The sequence below is a fragment of the Camellia sinensis genome, chromosome 3, assembly GCF_055761805.1.
Source record: "Camellia sinensis isolate YWXY chromosome 3, ASM5576180v1, whole genome shotgun sequence".
NCBI lineage: Eukaryota > Viridiplantae > Streptophyta > Magnoliopsida > Ericales > Theaceae > Camellia > Camellia sinensis.
In genome coordinates this window covers 195,578,560-195,590,988 of record NC_138963.1, presented here as the reverse complement: position 1 = coordinate 195,590,988, position 12,429 = coordinate 195,578,560, and positions in this window count along the sequence as shown.

Genomic DNA, 12,429 nt, shown 5'->3' with positions numbered 1-12,429 from the left:
CCGTAGGTTTGTGAAAGATTTCTCCAGGCTAGCTTCGCCGTTGACTAGGTTGACGCGGAAAGGGGTCAAATTTGTATGGAGTGAGACTTGTGAAAAGTCGTTCCAAGAGCTCAAAGTTAGACTTACCACCGCTCCAGTTTTGATTATTTCGGAGAGGGGTTTGGGTTATGCAGTGTATTGTGATGCGTCACGAGAGGGTTTGCGTTGTGTGCTGATGTAAGAGGGGAAAGTAGTAGCCTATGGCTCGCGGCAGTTGAAAATACACGAGAGGAATTACCCTACACATGACCTAGAGTTAGCAGCTGTAATTTTTGCCTTGAAGTTTTGGAGGCATTACCTGTATGGTGAGAGATTCGAGGTGTTCTCGGATCATAAGAGTCTGAAGTATCTGTTTACACAGAAAGACTTGAATCTGAGGCAGAGGAGGTGGATGGAGTTCATTGAGGATTACGACTTCGAGTTACATTACCATCCGGGGAAGGCCAATGTTGTGGCCGATGCCCTTAGTAGGAAATCCATTAGTGATGTAGCTTGTATAGCCATCCGGGAGTGAGAAATGTTGGGTGCACTTGGCGAATTTGATTTGCTTCTGGATGAATCTGCTGAGTCTACGGCCTTGTTTTCTGTAGTTGCACAGCCCACACTTGTGAATCGAGTGTTAGAGGCACAGAGGAGTGACCTTGAGGTAGAATCCCTCCGGGAGAAGATCTCCAGTGGAAAGGTAGAGAAGGGTTTGACTATGTATCCCAACTTGAGTGTGAGATACGGAGACCGTTTGTTTGTGCCGGTGTCTTGCTGAGAGGAAGTACTCCGAGAGTTTCACTATTCATGCCTTGCGGTGTATCCAGGAGGCACTAAGATGTATCGTGATTTGGGTCGCCAGTTTTGCTGGTGAGGGATAAAGAAAGATGTGGCTGTTTTCGTGTCTAAGTGTCTTACTTGTCAGCAAGTGAAGGCCGAGCATCAGAGGCCAGCGGGTTTGTTGCAACCCTTGCCCATTGCTGAGTGGAAGTGGGAGCATGTCACGATGGACTTCGTTATAGGTCTTCCGAGGACTCAGCGGGATAGTGATGCTATTTGGGTGGTTGTAGATCGATTGACTAAGTCAGCGCACTTTATTCCTATGCGCGTGAGAGATTCAGTAGATCATCTTACTGACTTGTATATTCGGGACATAGTGAGATTGCACGGAGTCCCAGTGTCGATTGTCTCAGATAGAGATTCACGTTTTACTGCTAGGTTGTGGCAGAGTTTACGGAGTGCCTTGGGCACTAAGTTGACTTTTAACACGGCTTATCATCCTCAGACTGACGGGCAGTCCAAGCGTACTATACAGATCCTTGAGGATATACTTCGAGGTTGTGTCCTTGACTTTAGTGGGTCGTGGGAGAGGTACTTGTCCTTAGTGGAAATTGCCTACAACAACAATTTCCAATCGAGTATTGGTATGGCACCGTTTAAGGCCTTGTATGGTCGACCGTGTAGGTCTCTAGTTTGTTGGGCCGAGGTGGGTGATGCACCTTTGTTGGGCCCGGAGTTGGTTCGGGAGACGACGAAGAAAGTTAAGCTTATCCGTAAGAGACTTGTTACAGCCCAGAGTCATCAAAAGTGTTATGCCAACCGTAGGAGAAGGCCTTTGGCATTTGGGATGGGTGATCATGTTTTCTTGAAAATATCACCTAGGCGGGGACTGATGAGGTTTGGTAAGAATGGAAAGTTGTCCCCTCGATTTATTGGCCCTATTGAGATCCTTGAGCGGATTGGAGAGGTTGCCTACCGTTTAGCATTACCGCCGCAGTTGTCCAGAGTACATGATGTGTTTCATGTTAGTATGCTTCGGAAATACGAGCCGGATTCGTCACATGTGTTGGATTGGATTGACTTAGAGGTTGATGAGGATATCTCGTATGAGGAGAGACCGGTGCGGGTCTTGGATAGGTGGGATCAGGTCTTGCGAGGCAAGACGATACCCTTGGTAAAAGTTTTGTGGAAACATCATGGGGTTGAGGAAGCCACTTGGGAACGTGAGTTGGTTGTCCGTGAGAAATATCCGGACTTGTTTGATAATGTTTAACCATGTATTGGAGGTTTTGTTTTGTTGATAAACTTTAAGAACATTGAATATGTCTTAAGTTGTAAAACATCGTATACGTTTTGGTTTATGGGAATATTGTAATGGTTGGTTATGCCTTGAAAATGGAAGATAATTTAGCATTGTATATGTTGAATGTGTTATAGAAATGCAAATATATTATTAACATTGAATATGTTATGAAATGGTGGAATATGATATTGGAAAATTTTGAATTTCAAAGAAAGGCATGTTGTTAATGCATACTGAATTATATTGTAAATTGCCTCTCGAAAAGAGATGGGATGATCGGTATTGGGTCAAGTTGATAAATGTTGAGTTATAATGTGTTGAGAATTGAGAAATCATGTTTTTGAAACTTGTTCATCTAATTTTGGGAACGAAATTCTTTAAGGGGGGGAGGTTATAGCGATCCTGGATTTCCCTTATTTGTGTAAACTGTATTCTGGGCTTGGGTCCGTGGATGTAAACTCTATTACCACACACTCACACATGCAGATGGAATGCCCCTATATAGCGATCCCGGTTGTCCCTTTACTATTCTATTGTATTCCGGACTCGGTTTCGTGAAGTTGGTAGTTGTATCTATCTTGTTGTCATCCTTTAATTCCGCTTGATTGAGTTTTAGGATGTATTGGGCAGAGTTGTTACAGGTTGGTTAGGCTTTGGTTTCAATTCTTTATTGCCCAGTTTTATGGAGGTCCGCTCGAGCGGGTCTTCTTGCGCTCGAGCGGAGATTGCACGCTCCCTGTATTTTGGTGCTCTGCAGAACTTCTGCAAGCATGTTTTTCACGCTCGAGCGCAGGTTTCTTTGCGCTCGAGCGGGTGCTCTTGCGCTCGAACGGGTAATACCTTTTTGGTGTAAGTTCTGGGAGGGGGAAATCTATGCTCGAGCGGACTGGTTTTCACACTCGATCGAATGTGCTTTATTCTTGTGTCTTGGCACTCGAGCGGGTCTTCTTGCGCTCGAGCGTACCTAGTTTTTTGTTCTTGACGCTCGAGCGTTGTGTTCTTCGCTCGAGCGGGAATGTCGTATATCAGTTGGCAGCTGGGCGTTTTAAATTCACTTTTTACTTTCTCTCTCTCTCTCTTACTTTCTAAAAAGCCATTTTGAGAGTTCCTCTCTCTAGAAACTCCCTTCTCTCTAGGGTTTGATCTAGTTAAAGTGTTCCTTATTCCTTCGGCCTTTGTAAAAGTTGGGTTGATCGTCGAGGGCTATCCATTGATCCGAGAATATTGAGTTTTGGAGCACGTTGAGTTTCTTCACCTTCTTTCCTTGAGCTCCGAAATTGAGGTAGGGATTCCTACTCACTCTTATGGGTTTTAACCTAGATTTTGAGCTTATTGTTTAAATGGTTGATTTTGGGACTTAGGGTTTCAAAATGTGTTAAAGAGGGTTTTGTGATTTTAGCCTCATAATATGTATTTTGGGTTTCAAAATGATGATATAGTTGTTGGTTGGTGATATTTGAACCTTTGAGTTGATATTGAGAGTTGGGGGAAAAAGCCCTAATTTGTTGTTTAAATTAATTGGTATAATTAATTTGGGAAAAATTGTAGCTATATGGAATTGAGTTGGAAATAATGAAATTGAGTCATTATATAGTAGAATAGTGGAGTTGGATTTGTTAATCGCTCACTTTTGAAAATATTGATATTTTATCTGTTGGAGCTTTTATTATCTGTTTAGAAATAATTGTTTGGGCTACCGGTGGAGGGTAGTTTTGATTGTTGTAGACAATGCATGATGATTAGGCAAACTAAAACTAATCAATTGGTTATGTCATAGAGTGTGACGGTTGATAGAATACATTAACGTTATGTATTGATTGATTGATTGTGTATATGACCTTTGTGTATATACATTGTGTGTGTGTGAGGAGATAGGGGATGTACTCCACAGTTTAGGGGAAGATAGGGGATGGACCTCTAAACCGGATGTTGTTTGGAAGGAGATAGGGGATGGACTCCACTGATACAGCTCATATGCTTGTCAGATAATGTGTTGATACAGCTCATATGCTTATCATTAGAAGTGTTGGTATAGCTAATATGCATATCTGTTGAAATGTGGATACAGCTTGTATGCTTATCTGTTGAGATGTTGATATAACTAGTATGTTTATCTATTGTAAAATGGGAAATGTCTAATACGAATCACCGTCTCATATAAGTGGTTGGCCAGGTTCTGAGCCGTTGATGTAAATTGTGAAATGGATAAGAAATGGAAATTGAAATGAAACATGAACATAGTGGTCATGAAATGGAAATGGGTTACGAATTGGTTTATGGAAATTGAACATTTATCAATTGCTAATGTCTTAGTTATTACTCATACTATGTTTAGCATATCTCTACTAGGCATTGGCTCACCCTATATGGGACATTATTTTCAGGTACAGGTAGTATGCCACCTCCAAGGACATAGCTTGGATGATGATGAGAGTTGAAGACTCTTTTTTTTTTGTTTATTTTGATGTATTACATGTAAATTCAAGCCAAGGGCTTAATATGTATTGAGTTAGCACTCTTCTTTTTGTAACCAAGTGTTAACTTGGAAAGCTGTAAGCCCATAGGGCATTTGCTTTTGTTGTTAACATGTAATACAGTTGTAAGAATTACTCTGATGAATAGAAATGGTTGGTTTCTTTTATATTAATGCATGTCTAAAGTGATGGGTTTTATGTTTTTTTTTTTTTTTTGAGGACGTTACACCCTAACTCTTACTAGGGCATCCTAAGCTCATACGGACCTGTGTGTGCGGTAGAACATGTGCTCTGATACCACTCTGTCACGACCCAAACCCGCCCCCATAGGTTTAGCTTCGTAACCGGCCAGTAATCCGTGGATCACCAAAGGCCTCTGAACAGATTAGCAAAAAGTAAGGGGCTGCGGAAGCAATTATATAGAACAGACAAGGTCCAATGAGCTGTGATAACAAACATGGGACAGAAGATTTCAAAACTTACATATATACATAAGCATGCCAATCAAAGGACACCAATATTTACAAATATCTACAGAAGTGTACTTCCCAAGACCTGACTTTACAAACAGTCACAGAGACTAGCATAAGTACAAAAACAGCCATTCAACTATACTGTGATTGGAACCTCCTCGGGAGGCACAACGGATGGCTGACAAAAACAAAACTGAAGGCCGTCAACTCTGGCCCTGGTCACATATCGGCTCACCTATATACATAATATAAACTATGAGCGAAGGCCCAATGAACAATAACAGAGTAAAGGGGTTGCAATGAATGAGTCTGTACAGGTTCAGAAATCATAATTCAGTTTTGTATCAAATTCATAGTTTGCCCAGATGATATACAAAAATCATGAGTCATGCTTACATTTACGTAATACATCCATTAGCATTAACAGAGCAGATACAGAACAGGTACAGACACATGAGGGTTACGAATAACCAGTTCCATAAAGGAACCTCCGGATCTGGGTAACAGAGAACAGATACGTTGAACCCCGGTGAGGGAGCCTCTGGTACGGGTAATAGAGTGCAAACAGATTAAGTTCCATAAAGGAACCTCCGATACCGGGTAACAGCCAACAGATATCACATGATGCTAGGGATATCATGAATACATATCAGAAATTGGACAATCATTCATTGTACAGAACATATCATTTCGGAAAACAGATCTTATTTTATCACACCCAAAACAGATACAGTTGAACATAACTTTACTAAGTTATTACTCACAGTTGGCCTTGAGACAGACAGACGGAGCAGATTAGTCAAACAGTACGCGGCACGTGACCTACATAACATATAACAGGCACACACTTGAAACACACAATCTAACCGTACATAATTTACTTCGTTGGCTCTTAATGTGTTTCTAACCCTTAATCCTCACTATGGAGTCTTAAACATGGCCTAGGAATACCTAGGATGGAATGAGGATGCAAAAATGCCTTGGAAAACATTTTTCAAAACTTGCTGAAAACAGGGGTCTTGCTTGAGCGTGGCTTTCTTCGCTCAAGCGAGCTTACCAAAACAAAGGGGTCGCTCGAGCCTAAACTCCTTCGCTCGAGTAGTCTGTAAAAATGCAAAAGTACTGGTTGTTGAAAATCCCCGCTCGATGCTCGCTCGAGCGTGAGACACGGCTCTTCCCTCGAGCGTAGGTCTCTTCGCTCGAGCGTGCATCTGCATGCACCAAAAACCTAAGAGCTTGCAATCTACGCTCGTGCCAGCACTCCTTCACTCGAGCGGAGCTCTGAACAAAAGGTGGTCGTTCGAGCGTGGAATCCTTCGCTCGAGCGAGGAAGCCAAAATCTGGAATTTCCAGATTTGCCTTCAAAGCTCAAACCAATAATTCAACACACCAAAACTCAACCTTTTGGGCCAATTTTTTGGGAAACACTTGAAAACCAACAATATAATATGTTTTGAAGATCATTTGAAAAATCAAGCCCAAATGTGAGACAATCGAACACCAAATCCAAAGAAGCTTCAAGAATAATGCAAGAACTTAACATGCAAGTGTTCATTAGAAAATCTAATGCTCTAAAACATGACCAAATGTAAGATTTGAGCTCAAAACATGGTGAATTCATGGACTAAAATCCAAATATGGACATGCATGTGGGGAATTCATGAAAACATCTTCAAAACTCAATAATGTGCACATGTATGCACGAATTACTTCTCAATTCAACATTTAAACCAATTCTTGACTTTAATCTTCAATTTTACCATGGACTATGCAAGGTATAACTTAAATTCACAATCAAGAAGATGATTTTCCTACCTTGGGTCTTCAATTCCAAGTATGGAGGCTCAATTTTACAATTCTTCTATAATTCCTTAAATTTCCAAGCAAAATCTTGTTGAAACTAAGTTTTTCCCTATCTCCTACTCTCTCTCTCTCTCTCTCTCTCTCTCTCTCTCTCTCTCTCACGGTTTGGTCTCTCAATGGATGATGAAAAGATACAACAAATGTATGAATTAGTCTCAAGGTTGCCTTAGGTAATGGGCCACTCAATGGCAATTTGGTAATAAACTTAACTAATTTAATATAACGTTATTTAATCTAATTTAATCATACCAAATCAAATTTTAATTAAACCTACCATGAAATCACATATATTCTTACTAGTATAAAGCACTAGTCAATTTCTAAATCGGTCGCCGATAAGGCTTTCAATTCGCAGTTTAAAGTCAAAGACATGAACAGGTCATTTTATCGCAAATAGCTAGAAACACAAAAATAATGCAATACACATGCAAATTAATCCCAAATCCTTCCTAAATTACCATTAGACATAATTAAGTACGGATTAACGTTAATCAGAGGTTGGGGTTATTACAGTCTTCCCCCCTTAAAAGAGTTTGGTCCTCCAAACTCGAATTACCTTCATTCGGACTCATCATTGGGTCCAGTGGAAACAGATCCGGATATCTCTTCATCATGTCTTCCTCGGTTTCCCAAGTTGCATAGGTTCCTCCGTGGTTTTGCCAATTAACTTTTACCAACGGTATTTCTTTATTTCTCAACCTTTTGATCCGGCGATTCACAATCTGGATAGGTCTTTCCTCATAAGTGTAGTCATCTTTCAAAAGCACATGTGTCGGTTTGATGACGTGGAGTGGATCCCTCAAGTATTCTCGAAGCATCGATATATGAAAGACGTTATGCATATGCCCCATTACTGGAGGTAAGGCTATCCGATACGATACCGGATTAATCTTTTCAAGGACTTCATAAGGTCCAACGTACCTTGGCGCTAATTTGCCCTTAACACCAAACCGAGTTTGACCCTTCATCGGGGTCACTTTAATGAACACATGATCCCCAACTTCGTATTCCCTATCTCTTCTTCGAACACAAGCATAGCTCTTCTACCGACTCTGTGCAGTTTTCAGACGTTGTTGGATTAGTTTCACTTTCTCAGTTGTTTCTTGCACAAGTTCCGATCCCAACAAAGGTCTATCACCTACTTCAGCCCAACATATCGGAGAACGACATGTTTTTCCATACAAAGCTTCGTAAGGAGCCATTTCAATGCTTGAATGGTAATTGTTGTTGTACACAAATTCAGCTAATGGCAAGTAGGTCTCCCAATTCCCCTGGAAGTCTAACACACACATTCTGAGCATATCTTCTAAAGTTTGGTTAGTCCGTTCAGTTTGTCTATCCGTCTGTGGGTGATAGGCACTACTCAATCTCAGTTCAGTTCCCAAAGCCTGTTGCAAACTCTGCCAAAATGTTAACACAAACTTTGAGTCCCTGTCAAACACAATAGATACTGGCACTCCATGAAGCCTCACAATTTCAGTCATATAAATATTGGCCAATTTGTCAGCATTATAAATAGTTTTGACAGGCAGAAAATGGGCAGACTTAGTTAAACGGTCAACTATAACCCAGATAGAGTCCATACCTCGGGAAGAATGAGTCAATCCCACAATGAAGTCCATGGTAATATGCTCTCATTTCCATTCCGGTATTGGGAGTGGTTGTAGCAAACCAACGGGTCGTTGATGTTCAGCTTTAACTTGTTGACAATGGAGACATCTAGCCACAAAATCTGCAATACTCCTTTTCATTCCAGGCCACCAAAAATTCTGTTTCAAATTGCGATACATTTTTGTGTTCCCCAAATGCATAGCAAACTTACTGCTGTGAGCTTCGGTCATAACATGTTTCTTCAAACCACCACAATCAGGTACACAAAGACGGTTCTGAAATTTCAGTACATCATTCTCAAACACAAATCCTGGTCTTGGCTTTGAATCAAATTCCTCTATGATCTTTTTCAAGTATTCATCTTCGCATTGTTTTTGTTTGATCTCATCTAGAATTGCAGGTTGAGCAGAAATAGTAGTTAACAGCCCATCTTGTTCTAGGTCATTCAGCAATTCTTTTCGATTGGGCAACAAACATGACAAACTTCCACCAGATTTTCGGCTTAAGGCATCTGCTACGGTATTAGCCTTTCCTGGATGATACAAGATTTTTAAGTCATAATCCTTGATTAGTTCTAACCATCGCCTCTGTCTCATGTTCAATTCCTTTTGGGTGAAGAAATATTTCAAGCTTTTATGATCGGTGTCCACCTCACAAGTTACCCCATACAAGTAGTGACGCCAGATTTTCAAAGCAAAAAATACAACTACTAATTTAAGATCATAAGGTCGGAGTTGTCGAGAAGCATAGGTTGTTAAAAATGCAAAAGTACTGATTGTTGAAAATCCCCGCTCGATGCTCGCTCGAGCGTGAGACATAGCTCTTCCCTCGAGCGTAGGTCTCTTCGCTCGAGCGTGCGTCTGCGTGCACCAAAAACCTAAGAGCTTGCAATCTACGCTCGTGCCAGCACTCCTTCGCTCGAGCGGAGCTCTGAACAAAAGGTGGTCGCTCGAGCGTGGAATCCTTCGCTCGAGCGAGGAAGCCAAAATCTGGAATTTCCAGATTTGCCTTCAAAGCTCAAACCAATAATTCAACACACCAAAACTCAACCTTTTGGGCTAATTTTTTGGGAAACACTTGAAAACCAACAATATAATATGTTTTGAAGATCATTTGAAAAATCAAGCCCAAAGGTGAGACAATCGAACACCAAATCCAAAGAAGCTTCAAGAATAATGCAAGAACTTAACATGCAAGTGTTCATTAGAAAATCTAATGCTCTAAAACATGACCAAGTGTAAGATTTGAGCTCAAAACATGGTGAATTCATGGACTAAAATCCAAATATGGACATGCATGTGGGGAATTCATGAAAACATCTTCAAAACTCAATAATGTGCACATGCATGCATGAATTACTTCTCAATTCAACATTTAAACCAATTCTTGACTTTAATCTTCAATTTTACCATGGACTATGCAAGGTATAACTTAAATTCACAATCAAGAAGATGATTTTCCTACCTTGGGTCTTCAATTCCAAGTATGGAGGCTCAATTTTACAATTCTTCTATAATTCCTCAAATTTCCAAGCAAAATCTTGTTGAAACTAAGTTTTTCCCTATCTCCTACTCTCTCTCTCTCTCTCTCTCTCTCACGGTTTGGTCTCTCAATGGATGATGAAAAGATACAACAAATGTATGAATCAGTCTCAAGGTTGCCTTAGGTAATGGGCCACTCAATGGCAATTTGCTAATAAACTTAACTAATGTAATTTAACGTTATTTAATCTAATTTAATCATACCAAATCAAATTTTAATTAAACCTACCATGAAATCACATATATTCTTACTAGTATAAAGCACTAATCAATTTCTGAATCGGTCGCCGATAAGGCTTTCAATTCGCAGTTTAAAGTCAAAGACATGAACAGGTCATTTTATCGCAAACAGATAGAAACACAAAAATAATGCAACACACATGCAAATTAATCCCAAATCCCTCCTAAATTATCATTAGACATAATTAAGTATGGATTAACGTTAATCAGAGGTTGGGGTTGTTACAGGAGGAGATAGGGAATGGACTCTCAAATCTGTTTGGGAGGAGATAGGGGATGGACTCCATTGATACAGCAAATCTGTGTATTACTTGAAATATAGAAGTGTTGAAGTATGGAAGTATTTTAATATGAGTTATATTCTCATGTGAATTGTGAAGTATGGAAGTGTTTTAATATGTGTTATAGTCTCATTGAATTGTTTGGCCAGGTTCTGAGCCATAATTATGAATCGAAACTGTGTAAGAGAAGGAAACTGAAATGAATAATGGATGTACTTGATATTGAATTGAAAAGTGTTGTAAGTTGATTTATAAGTGTCAACCATATATCAAATGCTATTGTTTTAGTTATTCCTCATACTTGGTTTAGTATATCTCTACTGGGCATTGGCTCACCCTATATGGGACATCATTTTCAGGTTCAGGTGATATGTCACCTCCAAGGACATAGCTTGGGAGGCTTAGAGGCTGAAGATCCCTTTTCGTCATTTACCTTTTTGTGTATCACATGTAAATTCAACCCGAGGGCTTAATGTGTATGAGCTAGTACTTTCTTTTTTTGTAATTAAGTGTTGGCTTGGAAAGTTGTAAGCCCGTAGGGTATTTACTTTTATTGTCAACACATAATACTTTTATGATAAATACTCTGATAAATAGATGTACACTTTATTCTCTTGAATATATTGTCAATTTCATGTATCATGAATATATGAATTATGAGTTTATTTTGAGGACGTTACATTTATATTTATTTTAGATTTTTTTTAATATATAAATTATGTTTTTAAAGATTTTTTATAAAAATAATTTAACAATCTTATCACTAACCATAGTGTATGGGAGAAGTTGAAAAGGGTACTGCAGTAACTATACACGGATTGTATCTATAATTATTTGTATGAGAGGATTTTGACCAAATCAATAAATGCAGTCATGTGGAAAGACATGTGGATTGAAAAAAGTTAATAAATGCTGATCAGGGGATTTTGACCAAATCAATAAATGCTAAGTTTTTTTTTAAATAAAAAATAAAAAATTTAGAAAATTCAAATTGGGATATTGAAACTCCCACAGGCCTTGGGGGTTAAAAACCCCCTTTTGTTTAATCTATACTATATATTAAGCAAAAGGGGGTTTTTAACCCCAAGGCCTGTGGAAGCTCCAATATGCCAATCCTAATTTTCTAATTTTTTATTTTTAAAAAAAAAAGTATCCTTAGCATTTATTAACTTCTCTTAACCCATAAGACTTTTTGACTTCTCTCATAATTACTGCAGTACCTTTTCCAAAACAAATAATTTGTATATTAAAAAAATTTAAAAAAAATATAAATATCTATATCTATATCTATATCTATCTATTTATTTAGATCTATCTCTAACCCACAAGTTTTGTGGGAGTTCCAATATCTGAATCTTAATTTCTTAATTTTTTTGATTGTTTTTTTAAAAAAAAACTTAGCACTTATTAAGTTCTTCCAAATCTTTTTAACTTCTCCAATACAAACACTCTTTTTTTAACTTTTCACATACCTATTGCAAACAGTGAGTCTTCTTTTTGTTTTCTCATTCTTGATTTCTCACTTCTACACTTTCAATTTCAGTGACCAAGTATGCAAACAGTAAGTCTTTTTTTTTTTTGTTTTCTCCTTCTTAACTTTTCTTTTTGTTTACTGTTTTAATAATGTAATTAGATAGCGCATAAAAATATTTGTGATTTGTCTAGCGAATAAAAAATTATAACTTGATTTTTTAATGTGATTGAAGTTAGATAAATATAAACCCTCACAAAGAGAAAATGTTATTATAATTAGTTGAATGATTCTTTTTTTTTTAATGTGATTATAGTTAGTTTAATAGTTCTTTTTTTTCATTTATTTATTTTATTGTGGGAAAAATGTGA